The 17,268-nt window shown below is 40.4% G+C and overlaps 1 protein-coding gene across 5 annotated transcripts in view; it reads left to right on the forward strand.

Annotated features, from left to right (window-relative positions):
* Positions 1-1,684: 1,684 nt before the first annotated feature.
* ITCH (itchy E3 ubiquitin protein ligase) overlaps positions 1,685-17,268 on the forward strand; it is a 118,261-nt gene continuing 102,677 nt past the window's right edge. For 2 of the 5 annotated variants that reach the window (XM_027622085.1, XM_027622084.1), the window contains exons 1-2: positions 1,685-1,785; positions 5,642-5,718. The gene's annotated coding sequence lies outside the window, so the exon portion shown is untranslated. The remainder of the gene's footprint in view (positions 1,786-5,641; positions 5,719-17,268) is intronic. The other 3 variants (XM_027622081.1, XM_027622082.1, XM_027622083.1) reach the window with 3 other exon arrangements.

Genomic DNA, 17,268 nt, shown 5'->3' on the forward strand with positions numbered 1-17,268 from the left:
GAGTGCCTCAGTCGGTTAAGTGACCCACTGTTGTTTCAGCTCAGGGCATGATCTCAGGGTCGTGAGATCGAGCCCTGACTGGGGCTCCCCACTCAGCAGGGAGTCTGCTTGAGATTCTCTTTCCCTCTGCCCACCCTTCCTCTCTCAAATAAATAATCTTAAAAAAAAAATTGCAGATGAAGACAGAATCTGGACCCAGAGGACTTTGACTGGATCCCTGGTTTCCTACTAAATGATCTTGAATCAGTCATCTAATTTCCTTGAGACTCTTTTCCTTTTCTGTATAATGGTCATAGAAATATCTCAAACCCTAAAGGGACACTGCGTTTCTCAAACTTGTGTGTTGTCAAGAATCACCTGGGGCACTACTTAAAAAACCCACATTCCCCAGGGCATACATTCTTAATAGGACAAAAATTGGTTGTGGGTAGAGAGGAAAATTTTTTTTCCTTGCTTATGTAAAAGCACATATATACATATGGTACATTAATAGATATACAGTATATTTGTGATATTAAAATATTATGGGGGAATAATTAGAGAAAAATGTCTAAAAATGTTCCTTAGAGAGCTGATAATTTTTTAAAAAGGTTGAAAACCACTGCCCTATAGCAATGATTCTCCAAGCGTGGTCTGCGGTTAAAAATGCAAATTCTCAGGCCCCACGCCAGACCTACTGAATCGGAACTTCTGCGGCCGGGGGGGGGGGGGGGGGGGCCTGCAATCTATGGTTTAACAAATCCTTCAGGAGACTCTGATGGGCACTAAAGTTTGAGAACCACTGCCTTGGAGATTCTGAATGGGGTAGGGTCCCTGAGTCTGGACCTTTAACAAGCTCTCCTAAGTCTATTGCAGGAAACATTGACATAGAGATTTGAATGTACTTTGAAAAACGTAAGTGACTTTCCATATGGTAAAATAAGTTCATAAGGAGGGAACAGGCTAAACAATAATAGTGAAGGTCACTAATTACTAAGCACTTAGCTGGGCCTCTGAGTCTACTTGCACAGCCTATTAATTCTCACAAACAACCCATGAAGAAGTTAAAAGGATGGACTCTGAAGCCAGATTGCCTGGGTTTGTATCCAGCTTGTGACTTGGTTTATGCATCTGTAAAGTGAGGATAATGGAGGTACTTTCCTCATAGATTTGTTGTGAGGATTAAAAAGAAGCTTATTGATCAGTTCTTCAAACACCTGCCACATTGGCACCCCTTATATGTTGGCTATTTTCATCATCCTTGAGCGCACCCTGTTAAAAGGTGGATTTGAACCCAATCAATTTAACTCCCGAGTGCACTTTATTAAGGAATAAACTATAATCCAGTGGTTCTGAAAGTGTGATCCCCTACCAGGAGCACACCAGAGTTAGAAATGCAAATTATTAGATCCCATCCCAGATCTGCTGAAAGAGAAACTCTGGGGGTGGGGCCCCTAAATTTCAACAAGCCCTTCAGGTGATTCTGACGCATATTAGCGTTTGGGAACCACAGCTACAGTCTCTAAAGGTTCGGGGGTGGGGGGTTGCTTCAGCCTAGAGTGGCTGGGAGCAATCCCAGAGTCCCTCCCACCTAAGGGCGAATAAACTGTTTAGAAGCGTTCCCTAGCTCCGGCCAACTCTCCCGGCTGGCGCGCAAGGCCTTCTGTGGTTTGTAGTCCACATCCCTCCCGAGCTAGAGGCGCCTGCGCTTTGGCCGCCAACTCGCTCTAGTCGCTGTGGTCGGGGCTCGGGACCGGCTGCCATCTTAGTCGAGGGACTGAAGAGTCGCCGCCGCCCCGAGTCCCGGTAAACATTCGCGGGCGGACTGGGGGCAGTTCTGGGTAGAGGGGCGAGCCCGCATGAGAGTGTCCGAGGAGAACCAGGGGTGAAGGAGTGCGGCGCGCGGGCAGAGGACCCCAGAGCCGCGACTGGTCTCTTTTCCCTCACAGCCGGTGCCCGTGGGGGGCGCGGGGAGCTCGGGCTAGTGGCCGAGGAGTGGGTTGGCCGGAGGCGCCGAGCAGCCGCTGTCTGGCCGGGGTATGGTGGAGCCCCTCGCTTCGCGGGCGCCAAGTTGTGAGAAGGCTGGGCTGTGGCGGGCTCCTGCAGGGTCCGGCCCCGCTCCCCTCAGCCCCGCCCGGGGGCCCCTCTCCCGCGGCCCGGCCTACGCGCGGGGCCCGGCTGCAGCGGCCGGAGCGGCCGACGTGGCCCTGCGAGGGGCGGCGGCCGGGCCCACCTGCCACCCGGTTGGCCTTCCCGAGACTTTTTGGAGCTCCCAGTCGCGAGGCGGGCCCAGCACAGCGGCTACCTCCTCTTTTTTCCACTCCCCTCCTCCCTCCATTGTCCCCCATCGTGGTGGTCCCGGCCCGGGCGCCCTTTTCCGCGCCCGCTGCCGCGGCCTCGCCGGCACCTCCCGGCGCCGAGTTTTGCAGACGTGGAGCTGTCACTGCCCTCCCCCTTGAGTGCCCTTTTTTTTAGCCGAGAAAAGAAAAAAGTAGCCATGAACGTATTCTAAGGGTCGAAACGTGACGAGGATATGACTTAGCGGGAACTAAGTGGGGAACTCAAGTTTTCAGACATAGTCCCGGGCCACGACTTCAAGAGAAACGCCGGGTCTCTGCACTCGAGGTAGACGTTAGGCCTAAAGTTAGAAATGTAACCAGGTGAACGTGCAAACTACCCGCAATTCACGATTCCCCAGTCACAACTTAACTTGTTTTTTTGCTTACATTCGCCTCTTCATCTTGTTACATTTTCTGCCATAATTCTACAGCGTCAGTATACTTTCGGGGAAGGAAAAGTGGGATTTTTTTTTTCCCTTGGAAATTATTGAGGCCCTGGAGCCAGCCACTTATCATTGCACCTCGTTGGGGTCTCCCGCATCTACTCCTAATATAACTAGATTTTAAGGAAGTAGTGTAAAGGCAGTGTATTTCCACCCTCAAAATCGGCTAAGGATTTCTCAGCTGAAATAAAATTCTCACGGCAGATAATGCTGAGAGTCTGCACTGTGTATTCATAGATTTACTGGAGGTACAGTTACCAACAGAGAAAGTAAGTGTTTTGGTTGTGAATCCAGAAGGAATTCCTTCATGTTCAGTATAGGAATCAAGTCAAAAAGGATATGAAATAAAAAATGAGTGTAGAATATTTTTTCACAGTATTCTAGAGGGAATCATTTCTAAATTCTTTTTTAAAAAACACATCTGTTCACCTATTGGAAGAGATAGACAAACCAATAGTTCCCAAAGTTGCCCGTTAGAATAATTAGGGGAGTTTTTAAAGGTAGAAATTCCAGGGTCTCCTTTTCTGAGGTTGATTTAGTAGGTCTGCTTTGGCCCTGAAGAATGTATTTTTAAAACATGCCTCAGGCAGCTCTCATGGTCTTGGGAACCAGTGAGGCAAACGATACTGTGAACCTATTGAGGAATGCTCAAAAAACTTTGAGACAGAAGTGACCAGTTCTGTCTGGGGTTTGGCCATAGAAGGTGGCAGGACCTACCCCAGGTCCTAAGTTGGATCTTATACGATGAGTAGGAGTGTGATGAGGATGGCGAAAGGGAAGGACAGGGCAGACAGAGAAAACCCCTTAATGCTTTGTGTAAATGCAGAAGATTGTGGGAGAAAAGGGTTCATGGAGCAGGGAGTGGGATGGGGAAGGAGAGCACTGTGGGACGTGAGGTCAGAAAGTTAAAAGGAGGTAACTATATGAAAAGTTGTAAGTATAATGCTAAAAGACTTGAGTTTCATGTTAGCAGTAGATTAAGATTTTGAACAGGGAAGTGATATGAGTTACATATATGTTGTAGAAAAATGGCTCTAGTGATGAGAGTGAAAGGGTGGAAGAGTGGCTGTTGCCGAGGTCTAGGTGAGAGGTGAAAAGGCTTGATGTTGGAGAGAGGCTGCGGCGATTGGATTTAGTTTATTAGTGCAATATTGTTGCCATATTTTTGGATGAGAATTTTTAGGACCAGACTGGGTAAAAAGGCTCTTATTCTGTAAAAAGAACCCACTAGGAAATCTGAATAATTTGCCAGTTTATGTATATTGATGGCATCAGAGTATATTGTTAATTAGCACTTTTGAAAAATTAGAATCAGATTGGCTGCCATTTGGAGGAGAACTTGGAGGTTAGACTGCAATTTATGACTATCAGCACTATTGCTCTAAGCTTGTTCAAAGTGTTTTTCTTTCATACTCAGAAACTTGGTATTAGAATTTTAGAGTTGGAAGAGATTGCAGAGATTATCTATTCCACAGTGGCAAATATATTTTGGTTTATGGACCAGCAAGTGCTTTGAAGTAGCTGCCAGAGCACTGTATTGAGAAGGATTTTGGTCATATGTGTTCTCTGGGAAAGGGAGTTATGACTGATTAGTGATGCTTCCTGTGGACATAGTTATCTAGTAGGTGATATATGTGCCAGGTATATGCCATCCTTAGACTATTCCAAACTATTAATTTTCTGTTTGTTTATAAAAAAAATCCTAAGCAGGTTCAATAATTTACCTAGAACTAGTTAAGAATTAGAGCTAGAATTAGAACTGAGTTTTGTAACCTTTTAGTTTGTTATTCTCCAGTATGTCAAGATGAATGTGTGCTGCTAAAGAGCTTTTGTATTAGACCAAAAGAAAAAAGATATTTCTAGCTTGTGCCTCTTGACTGTTTAGGCAAGAGTTTAACAAGGAACTTTGGCCTAGAAGTGAATTTTGTTGTATTTATTCTGGCTTAAGAAATTTGTTGTTAGAGGAAATGGTCACCTGCTTGTGTGGTTTTTTTCCTCCCCCTCACCCCTCACTTCTTGTTCCTTACCCCTGTCTCAATTTTGGGCTTTGGGGATTGGTTTTCTTTATATGGGTTAAGGCAAAAGTGTGTAAAGTTATTTTTTCCTGTATTTACAGCAGCTTGCTGAATTCTAGGCTCATAATCTCTTAGTAAAGGCATGTTGATTTTTGTGGCTGTACATGATACTGGTTTTGAGTTAACATAAATTAGCGGGTGGGGGGTATGCAGAATTGAATTGCAGCATTATCTGGTTGGTAGGTCCGCCTTCAGCTAAAAATATTGGGTTGGAAATAGCCTCACAACTAGTAGTCATTAACCAAGAACTGTTCCTCCTCAGTCTAGCAGTGCACTGTCCTTGGAAAACTGCTGCCACCTCAGCTTTTTTTCTTTGCAGAACTGACTGTACTCTGATCCTTGAAGTGCTTTTTCTTTTCCTATCCTTAGGAGCCTCCCAAGTTGCGGGGACCATTCTTACATTGGCCCCCGTAGGTAGAGTGTGTGTTTTATGGCCGTCTTCATTTTGCCATGTAGCCATCATACTCAGGTGCGCACCACCCCATATACTGTAGGAGTCATTTTTCCCCTGACTCACCTTCTTACCCTGCCTGCCCCATCAAAAATTATCTATGCCCCCAAATTATCTATCCCATGGAACTTTTATTTTTATTACTTCTTAAAAGTAATTTCTGTGTCCAGTGTGGTTCTTGAACTCATGACCCCAAGATCAAGAGTTACATGCTCTACCAACTGAGCCAGCCAGGCACCCGTAATCCCATGAAATTTAAAAAGACATTGTGCTGTCAGATTCCCAAGGTCAATGCTAATCTGATGAGTTTAACCATAGGAATAGTGTGTTAATGGACCCTCCTTTCCCTCTCAGGTAACATGCATTTAACAGTGGCCTTCTGGAGACAACGCCTTAACCCAAAGAAGTGACTTGAACGGTGAGAACTTCAGGTATGGTGGCAGGCCTGTGAAAGAGTTTGGGGGACAGGAATGGAGCAGAGGGTGAGCTCTACTCATATAACTGCTGTGGGGAGGTATAGGGAAAGAGGATGTTGATGCAGACTACATCAGTTGGTCGAAATAGGCATTTTCCACTTGGATTTGAAACTCAGAGTCTCCTCTATAAGGATTAGCCTGTGAGCCACACTTTGCTCTTACTTTGGGTCTTTTGACTTTCCTGTTTTTGTTTTTCTTGGACATACACACATTTTTCCCATTTGTGCTGTTTTATAAACGTTTTTCTCTGTATACTTGTCCAGATATGTGCATTATGGTTAAAAAATGTAAGAAGTAAAAAGAAGGCAACATGCAGTGGAGAAAGAATTTGGAAAGAAAAGGTCTGATTTGATTTTCCCACTGACAAACTGTGACTTTTGGCAAGTTATTTAATCTTGCCTGGTCTCAGTTTATATATCCGTAAAATACATGTATTGATTCCTACCTGCCTTCCTGACAACGTTGTGAAGATCAAATAAAATAATACATGCTAAAGCTTTAGAAAACAATGAATTCATAACTTAAGACATTAGATCTATAAAGTGGGAGATATTGGCAGTAATACTGAGAAGGAAAACACGAGGATGGGACAGATTGACTTTAAAAGATCGGAAGAGAGAAAAGGAAGACTACTGGGTAAGAAAAAAAGTAGAGCATGAAAAAACTCAAGCAGTAAGAGAGTAAGGAGTGAATGAAGTAGAACTATTGAATTGGTAGGTGAGAAAGCTGAATAGAATAGAGAGTGGTCCCTTTCACTAATTCTAACCTTGCAGTTCTTCCTTGTCATTGTCATTACTACCTTCACATAAATGTTCTAGATTCCATACTTAGATTCCTGTCTTCACTGTAAACATCAGTATTTTTTATTCCTATCTCTGTGTGACCCTTTGTGTTTAGTTTATTTTTTTGTTAACTAATTACCTTATAAATGCTTAGAAACCAAGACTATGATTTACTTGTTATGGTGTTCCAGGCCATTGCTATAATCAAGTGTGTGCTTACTCTGTTTTTTTATAATTATGGAGAGAAAGGAAGGAGATGGGGGAGCTTTGTGAGAGATAGTAGGAAAGGAAGTGGCTAAGAGGGAAAGTAGATAAATAAGACATGGTAAGAAGAAGAATTCTCAAAAAATAAAGGAAATACATGAAAATGAAGAATACATTGAGCAAAAAGAGAAGAGGAAAAGGAGATGGTGTTATCTGCAGTAAAGGAACAAAGCAGCTTTCATTTCTTTAATGGTGACATAATACCTCACAAAAAGTTATGTGCTGGGAAAGATCATTCTTCATACCAAGTATCTTTTTTTTAAAGATTTTATTTATTTGACAGAGAGGGAGAGAGCACAAGCAGGGGGAGTGGCAGAGGGAGAGGGAGAAGCAGGCTCCCCACTGAGCAGGGAGCCCAGTGTGGGGCTTGATGATCCCAGGACACTGGGATCATCACCTGAGTCGAAGGCAGACGCTTCACCAACTGAGCCACCCAGGTGCCCCCATACCAAGTATCTTTAAAATAGTTCTAAAAGTATCCACTTTGTCCTGAACTCACAGAGTAGTTCTTTGTGGAAAGAAAACTAAGGCAAAATTCAGGAGACCTCGGTTCTAGCCTTGGTATTTCTTGTTACTTAGTTCTGTAATCTTGGGCAATTCACTTAAATCTCTCTGGGCCTCCGTTTCCTCAGTTGTCTGTTAAGGTATCAGATGATCTCTCCGTTTTCTCACTCTTTGATTATATTTTGTGCTTTATGTTCTGTCTCACTAATTTTTCAGGGCTTTGTTGATACCACAATATAAGATTGGTCTTAGAAATATCTTATAGTAGAACTTCATAGTATCCATTACCTTATAAATGAGAAGCCATTATATTTTAAGTTCTACTTTAAGCATTGGCAGAAAGAGAGACTTGTAGAAAACCCAAGTATAGAAATGTTAAGTTTGTAATATTCAACAAGCACTTACTGAGCTCCTGTTGTGCTAGGTCCCAACGGGTACTTAATGTAAAACCCCTGCCTCAAGGATTTTGTGTTTTTGTCAGGAAAACAAACTTGCTCACCAGTAATTATTGTAAAAAGCAAGGTGATAAGTGCTATAATAAGGATTGCATTGCATTGCAATTTAAGGTGGTAACTTTAGATTTCTTGGTTCTTTTAACATAATTGAATATGTGCTAAGTGCTGCTCTATGCTAGGTATTGCAGGGACTCATGATGAAAAAAAAAAAGTCCCTGCCCTCAAGAAACTTGCAGGTTTTTTTTCATGTCTGGAAACTGCTTATCCTAATAGATTTACCCTTCTGTCCCAGGAAAGAAGTTTTGTACTGTATCATCACTTCATAGTTTTAAACTAAGAATTCATTGCATATTGAGCTTGCCTCACTCCAGAAATGTTTAATAACATACTTGATTTCTGAGAAAATCTGTATTTTATTGGATTTGTAATATTTTCTCTGTCAATGACAGAAATTTTTCTTTTAGGGTAAGGAAAAAATCCAGATGCCATCTGGATGGCATGTTTAGGTGAACTTTGGTTTGCTTCTTATTCATTCAGAGAAAGAGGGGTATCTAAAATTTAGCCTTGATTTTTTGTTCCAGGGAATCAGTTCAGTTGGTCACAGAGGAGAGGATGCTAAAGGAATCACATTGTAGGCGTTAACAGTATGTGCTAGAGTTAGATTGTCTGGTTTTGAATTTTGGCTCTCCTGTGTACCAGGAGTATGACCTTGGTCAAGTTCCTCATCTGTAAATTGGGACTAGAAATTGCATATATCCATAGGATTGTTGTGTGGATTAAATAAGATAATGTATTTTTGCTTGAACAATAGTTGGCTCACAGTAAGTATGAGGTGTTCATTGCTATAATTGTTTTATTATCATCATTACCACCAATCTTGTCTTAAAATTATTGTCTCAATTCTTTAATTCATTAAGTAAACTTATCTAGGGTGAGCATTGTAAATTTAAATGGAACATTTTAAATAGTAAAGATCAAATTGATACTTAAGTGAACTAGGGAATTCATGTTCCTCTAATAGGGTAGCTGTTAAGCGGCTTTGGCTTACTTTTTTAATTGACCGTTTTAACCATTAAAAAATACCTAATTCAGTGTTGGCTCACTCTTGATCTAGTGGGGAGTATAGAACCAAGTGTGGACTGAACATCTTAATTTCTTTCTAAACAGAAGCTGGGAATCCAGATTTTGTGAGAAATCTTTATTTTTAAATGTTGGCAGCTTTTGAAATTGTAATATAAACACTGTGGGTCAAGCAAATCACCACTGCGGGCAGGATTTGTCTTGTGGGTTACCGTTTTGCAGCCTCTGTTCTGGAGCTTGACTTTTTGCATCAAAGCCCATGCTCCCTGCCTTCCAGGAAGAAAGTCCTTATCCACATAAAGATTTAAAACAGTTCAGGCAATACCTCAGAGCAGTCTAGGGCTGAATGAGAGGTATGCAGAATAATTATTAAGGCAGAGAGGTGGAGGGAAGTTATTTAAGATGGATTTAGAATAGGCAAAGGTATGGAGGCCGGAATGGACTTGAGATGGTGGTAGTACAGCGAATAGATTAGTTGGAGTTTAGATTAGTCTGAAGAGGGTTTATATGGGCCTGGTAATAGGAGGAAGTTTGGAAAAGTTAAGAGACCAGCCTTCTTGTTTTGGGATAACCTTAAGTCCTATTGGCTGACAGGATAAAATGATGTTTTGTGGCGATTTATTAGGTAATACTGAGGCCTGCAGTATTTACTGGGGCTGGTAGGGTCTGGAGGCAGGGAGAACAGGCTAGGGAGGTAGGTGGTAGTGGGAATGGAAGGGAAGGGACAAAAGCTTGTATAAGAGACAAAAGCATATATATGGGTCACCTTGTGACAGTGGGACCCTGAAGTAGATAAAGATAGCCAATTTTGAAAGCTTTTCCCCTATTCACTCTTTTGTAAAAACTGGGGTATGTGAGAATAATACTATTATCCCTCCTTTTCTGTGTTGTGGATCTTTATCACTCTCTCCGCCCCAGCACCCTCCTTAATGGATCATATACATAGTCTTACGATTCTAGAAAAAAGAAGAAATTTTCAGCTGCTTATCACATTTCTAGTTTTGGATTTTTGGTAATCTCAGTTAACCTCTGATAAGTTTCATTAGACTTTATACATGGATTTTTGTATTTACCAAAGTTTGGAAATACTGACGGTTTGCTCATGGAAAAGATGTAGAATTTTGCTGCAGAAACTTGACACAATAATTCATGATTTAGAATGTTTAAAGAAACTGATAAACGTTGTAGAAAGGTGGAATGTGTTTATTCTGTGTAACTTGAGAAAGTGATTTTTAGGATTTTTTTTCACCAGGGCTTTTGTCCTGTTTATACTGTCTCATGAAAATTTTGACATACACGGGGAAGTTATTTCTTATTCTTGGCTAAAATGCCAAATGTAGTTATTGAGTAGTTTTTTTGGTAAGTAAGCTGAGTAGTATGTTAGGTGTAGCCTAAGTGAGGAATAGTTGAGATGCAGCAATATTTCCCTCAATGATGAATAAAAGTACTGAACTGAGCCTCTGAAAAGTACAAAAAGTTGCTGCCGTCAGAGAGATGCAGCAATAGGGTCAAATAGATTTGAGCTAAATCTAAACTTGTTTAATGGAGAAGGGATTTTTTTTTTTTTTAAAGCATGGTCTAACCTAGTTTTTGGAATTCATTTGTTCTGAATATTGAAAGGGATTTTCAGGTGGTTCATTTAATCATAGATCTGCTTTGGAAGTGGGAAGGTAAGGAACCTGAGAGGGATTAGCTGCATTTGTTTCTGTGGTAAATCAGTAGTCAAAAGGAAATCGCAGATTATCTTTTTCTGTTCTTGAACTTTTTGGAGGAAAGATATTTAACTACAGGTCTTAATTAAAAACTATATTCTACATACATATTGAAATGTGCAGAACCTAGTTACTACTGATTTTCATTGTCTAGAATGTTGCTGACATTTATCTGCTGTCATCTCCTTGCCCTTTGTCTTTGTCCTTGAGGATTTTGACTTTTATTTTGCTGGTGTTTCAAAAGGGAATGGAGATGGAATGCTTATGTTCATTTAGCCCAGTTAGTTGATTTTACTGTATCAATTGATGTTTTCATCTCTAAGGGACAATGAAAATGATTGACTTATCTGTTCTGTTTATCTGTTTGTTTGTTTTTAAGATTTTATTTATTTGACAGAGAGCAGGAGAGCACAGTCAGGGGGAGTGGGAGAGGGAAAAGCAGGGCCCCCGCTGAGTGGGGAGCCTGATGTGGGGCTTGATCCCAGGACCCTGGGATCATGACCTGAGCCGAAGGCAGTTGCTTAACCCACTGAGCCACCCAGGCGCCCCTTTGTTTCTTTCTTTTTGTGGTAAAATACACATGATGTAAAATTGACTGTTGTAAACGTTTTTAAGTGTTCAGTTTAGTGACATTAAGTACATTCACTTTGGGATGCCTGGGTCGCCCAGTGGGTTGAGCATCTGCCTTCAGCTCAGGTCATGATCCCGGAAACCCAGGAAACCGATTGAGCCCAAGGTCGAGCTCCTTTCCTTGCTCAGCAGGGAGCCTGCTTCTTCTGCATGTTGCTCCCCCTGCTTGTGCGTGCTCTCTCTCTCTCTCTCTCTCATAAATAAAATAAATAAATAAAATCTTTAAAAAAAAGTACGTTCACTTTGTTGTGCAGCCATTATTGTGCATCTCTAGAATTTTTTCATCATCCCAAACTGAAACTCAGTACCCATTAAAAAATAACTCCCCATTTCCCTTCCCTTAACCCCTCATAACCACTATGCTACTTTTTTTTTTTTAACTATGCTACTTTTTTTGTCTCTGTATAGAATTTGACTATTTTAAGTACCTCATGTAAGTGGAGTCATACAGTATTTGTCATTTATGTCTGGCTCATTTCACTTTGCATAATGTCTTCAAAGGTTCATGATGTCATTCCTTTTTTTTTTTTTAAAGATTTTATTTATTTATTTTGACAGAGAGAGAGAGGGAACACAAGCAGGGGGAGTGGGAGAGGGAGAAGCAGGCTTCCCACTGAGCAGAGAGCCCGATGTGGGGCTCGATTCCAGGACCCTGGGATCATGACCTGAACCGAAGGCAGCCGCTTTATGACTGAGCCACCCAGGTGCCCCGATTTCATTCCTTTTTAAGGCTGACTAATACCCCATTTTAATGTGTATAACACATTTTGTTTATTCATTCTTCTGTTGATGGACAGTTAGCTTACTTTCACCTTTTGGCTTTTGTGAATAATGATGCTATGACTGTGGGTGCACAAAAAACTGTTTGAGTCTCTTTTAGTATTTTTAGGTATATTCCCAGAAATGGAATTGCTGGATCAGGTGGTAATGCTGTGCTTAATTTTTTGAGGAACCACCATACTGTTCAACAGCAGCAATACCGTTTTACATTCCCACCAGTAGTGCACAAGAATTCAGTTTTCCACACTCATACCATTTGTTATTTGCTGTTTTTTTTTTAATAATCATCCTAATGAGTAAAATGGTATCTCATTATAGTTTTTATTTGCATTTCTCTAATGATTAATGATACTGAATATCTTTTCATGTACTTATTGGCTGTTAGTATATTTTTTGAGAAATGTCTGCTCAAGTCCTTTTCCCATTTTTTTAAAGGTTTTTTTTTTTTTAAAGATTTTATTTATTGATTTGAGAGAGAGAGAGCACGAGAGGGAAGAGGGTCAGAGGGAGAAGCAGACTCCCTGCTGAGCAGGGAGCCCGATGTGGGACTCGATCCCGGGACTCCAGGATCATGACCTGAGCCGAAGGCAGTCGCTTAACCAACTCAGCCACCCAGGCACCCTCCCATTTTTTTAATTAGGGTTGTTTGGTATTTGGTATCCTAATTATTTTGTAGGTTTCTGCCCGTATCTTTTCTGCTTCTTAGTCTACTGCTATTCTCCTCCTTTCCTATTGTTGACAGAGCAGCTGGAACCATTCTCTCCAATGTATTGTCCCTCAGTAAATGTTTGATGGTTAAAGGTTAAAAGTAGGGCTTTGTGGAAAGGTAGAGGTTGGTTGGGGCAAGACCTTCATTATGTTTTTCTCTAGTTTTGGAGTTCTCTATTCTCTTTTAACCATCTACTTGGTGGGGTAAACTTTTTTTTTTTTTTAAGATTTATTTATTTGAGAGGGAGAGATCAAGCAAGCACGGGGAAGAGGCAGAGAGAGAGGGAGAGAGAGAATTCCTAAGCAGGCTTCCTGCTGAGCTGGGAGCCTGACGCGGGGCTCTATCCCAGGACCCTGATATCATGTTAACCAGCTGAGCCACTCAGGCGCCCCTGGTTGGGTAGACATTTATGAAAGATTATACTTTTAGGGAAGGAAGTCCATGTGTCATTTGATTACATTTTAGAGAAGGAAAATATAGGATCTTCTTAAAAGAAATTTGATTCTTCTCTGAGAAGCTTGCTATTATTACTGTTTATCTAAGAAAATATAAGTCAGCCTGAGGTATCCAAAGAAGGATTTTACTTTTTGTGATTTCAAAGGAAGAAAATCTGTTTTAATCATTTCAGTAATTCATTTTTTTTTTTTTAAGTACTCTCTATACTCATTATGGGGCTCGAACTCACAACCCTGAGATTAAGAGTCTCATGCTCTACCAACTGAGCCAGCCAGGTGCCTCTCAGTGATTCACTTCTTACTTAACTTTTTATTGTGTAATGATTTGGAATTTCTTATTTTGAGGCTGCTGTTTATTAGGGATTTTTGTTTCTGTTTTAGACAAGAGGGGATTAGGAGTGATCCTAGACTCAAATATATGTTAATTTTGAAAAGGACCAACCTGAATAAATTTAAGTACAGCAATGACAGTATATTTTATGTTTTTTATTTTTTAAAATTTAAATTCAGTTAATTAACACATGTATTATTGGTTTCAGAGGTAGAGGTCAGTGATTCATCAGTCTTATTAATACCCAGTGCTCATTACATCATATGCCCTCCTTAATGTCTGTCACCCGGTCACTCCATCCCCCCACCTCCCTCCCCTCCTGTTTCTTTGAGTTTTCCTGTTGTCTTTCTTGTTTCCTTTAAAGAACCATGGTTTTAAATTGTGAAATTAATGTTGAACAAGACTAGAGATCTCTGGTTTTGGCCACATCTTTTGTTCTGACCTTGGACAATCCATTTTGATTGGGGGTTATTGAGTTGTAAGAATTCTTTGTAAATCCTGGATATAAGTCTTCTGTTAGATATGCATTTTACAAATATATTCTCCTAGCCTTTGGTTGTCTTCATTTTCTTAATAATGTCTTTTGAAAAGTAGAGTTCCTAATTTTGATGAGGCTTAATTTCTTAGTTTTTTCTTTTATGGGTTGTACTTTTGTCATATGTAAGAAATCTTTGCCTAACTGGGCAATCCATTTAACTTTCCTGGATTTCAATTTGTTTACCTGTAAGAACAAATAAGATGTGTGTGTATTTTGACTTCTTTGCAATAGTATTTTTATTCAGTGCCTTTTTGGATTCAAAGTAGAGGAGATAGTCTTGGGATAGAATACTAAGGTGAAAATCTACAGACCCATATTAGAATATAGAATTGGCTCTGCTTTCATAATCCTATTTGTTTCCTAATGGGTAAGTGGTAATTTCTCTCCTTCCCTCCCCCCCCCACAATTATTTAGGGCTCTTGGATGTAAATGATTCTCTGTGATTTTTTTCTGGGTTTTTGATACCAATTTGAATAACAATGGTTTTTGGCTTTTAATAAAAATTATAGATTTATTTATAAAGTGTACATACATTTAGTAACTCATTAATATTGACATGTAATTTACTTAACAGTTCTTAAATTATGTTCAGAAGTGATCTGAGAAAGATTTGTAGGAAGGATGGGGATGGTGGCGTATCAGGATTTTGTATTTTGAGGACAATCCATGGGTATTAAGAGATGGTCAGAAATGAGTTTCTTGGGAGCCAGGAAATTCAACTTTATATGTAATTGGGTTGTATAATTTCGTACAAGCATTGTTTGCAAAAGAGAGCAATATTTATTGTAGCACAGTGGTAGTTATATTTATTGTGGCATATCAAATCATTTAAACTCTAGCAGTAAATAGTCAAAACCAGGAAGGAGCTTGTCATAGTAGTTAACATTAAAATGTTTGTTAGCTGTTTGGGAGAACAGGGAGAAAATTGCCTTCTGAAGTAGTGGGTACAGAGTTCAAACCAGCAAATGAATGCTGAAGGTTTGATTCTAGTGCCAATTTTCTTAAATTCTGTTATCATACTCTTGAACCTTGAAAGTTACATCTTTCTCTTTTTCTCTTTGAATAAGATAATTGTCTTTTTATGCATATGCTTTAGATCCACACACATACATTTGGTTGGAAAATGGGAAAGGAGCTTTCAATGATCTGAGATCATTTACATGATGTTCAGAGCCAAGGTGTCACTTTTGAGAGCGAGAGAGAATGGTCTACGCCCTACCTCTCTGTTAAGGTAACTTTTCCTAGTAAATAAGCAGTTTTTCAACAGTTTCTTTAACAAATGGTATTGGGAAAATTGGACAGCCACATGCAGAAGAATGAAACTGGACCATTTCCTTACACCACACACAAAAATAGACTCAAAATGGATGAAAGACCTAAATGTGAGACAGGAATCCATCAAAACCCTAGAGAGAAAACAGGCAACAACCTCTTCAACCTTAGCCACAGCAGCTTCTTCCTAAAAACATCGCCAAAGGCAAGGGAAGCAAGGGCAAAAATGAACTATTGGGACTTCATCAAGATAAAAAGCTTTTGCACAGCAAAGGAAACAGTCAACAAAACCAAAAGACAACTGACAGAATGGGAGAAGATATTTGCAAATGACATTATCAGATAAAGGGCTAGTATCAAAAATCTATAAAGAACTATCAAACTCAACACCCAAAGAACAAATAATCCAGTCGAAATGGGCAGAAGACATGAACAGACATTTCTCCAAAGAAGATATCCAAATGGCCAACAGACACATGAAAAAATGCTCAACATCACTCGGCATCAGGGAAATACAAATCAAAACCTCAATGAAGTACCACCTCACACCAGTCAGAATGGCTAAAATTAACAAGTCAGGAAAGGACAGATGTTGGCGAGGATGTGGAGAAAGGGGAACCCTCCTACCCTGTTGGTGGGAATGCAAGCTGGTGCAGCCACTCTGGAAAACAGTATGGAGGTTCCTCAGGAAGTTGAAAATAGAGCTACCCTATGACCCAGCAGTTGTACTACTGGGTATTTACCCCCAAAGATACAGATGTAGTCATCCAAAGGGGTACTTGCACCTCAGTGTTTATAGCAGCAATGTCCACAATAGTCAAACTATGGAACGAGCCAATATGTCCATCGAGTGGATAAAGAAGATGTGGTGTATATATCTACAATGGACTATTAAGCAGCCTTCAAAAAAACCCACAAAACCGAAATCTTGCCATTTGCGAAGACGTGGATAGAACTGAGGGTATTATGCTAAGCGAAATAAGTCAATCAGAGAAAGACAGGTATCATATGATCTCACTGATATGAGGAATTCTTAATCTCAGGAAACAAACTGAGGGTTGCCAGAGTGATGGGGGTGGGAGGAATGGGGTGGCTGGGTGATGGACATTGGGGAAGGTATATGCTATGGTGAATGCTGTGAATTGTGTAAGACTGATGAATCACAGATCTGTACCTCTGAAACAAATAATACATTATATGTTAAAAAAAGACAGGAAGGGAAAAATGAAGTGGGGGGAATCGGAGGGGGAGACGAACCATGAAAGACTATGGACTCAGAAACAGAGTTTTAGAGGGGAGGGGATAGGGGGGATGGGTTAGCCCAGTGATGGGTATTAAGGAGGGCACGTATTGAATGGAGCACTGGGTGTTATACGCAAACAATGAATCATGGAACACGGCATCAAAAACTAATGATGTAATGTATGGTGACTAACATTAACATAATAAAATAAAATTTAAAAAAAAAACAGTTTTTCCCCATCGTCAGTGGGCTTGAATTCCATTTCCTCTTACTTTATTGAGAATGTTATGGAAATGAGCATTTGCCTTCTATAACCCAAAGAACTCTTAACCCCTCTGATAATACCTTCAACTCATACATCAAGTTCAGTTCCCTTGCTATCATTAGTAGAGAATGGGATCTAAACATTGTTCCTTCTAGTTAGTCTCTGCTACTATGACTGGAGAGAGCAGGATCTAGTTTTCAACCCAGCTGGGTAGTGTGACTACTGCTTGCATACACAAGAACCATTATCACCTCCATGGTTCTACTACCATCTGGATTGAGGCTCCATTCTTCACAGTAGTGGCTGGTGAATGAATACAGACTTTTAAAAACTGATCCTTTTAGAGACAGCTATTTCACTTGAGTGGTGGTTTGAGAACATGGCTAAGTGGCCCTGTCCAAAGGAGACTACTCAGTATTTACAGTTACTGTGTATGCTTCTGTATTTAATTAAAAAAAATTTTTTTAAAGATGTATTTATTTGGG

This window comes from Zalophus californianus, chromosome 8 (assembly GCF_009762305.2).
Source record: "Zalophus californianus isolate mZalCal1 chromosome 8, mZalCal1.pri.v2, whole genome shotgun sequence".
Classification (NCBI taxonomy): Eukaryota; Metazoa; Chordata; class Mammalia; order Carnivora; family Otariidae; genus Zalophus; species Zalophus californianus.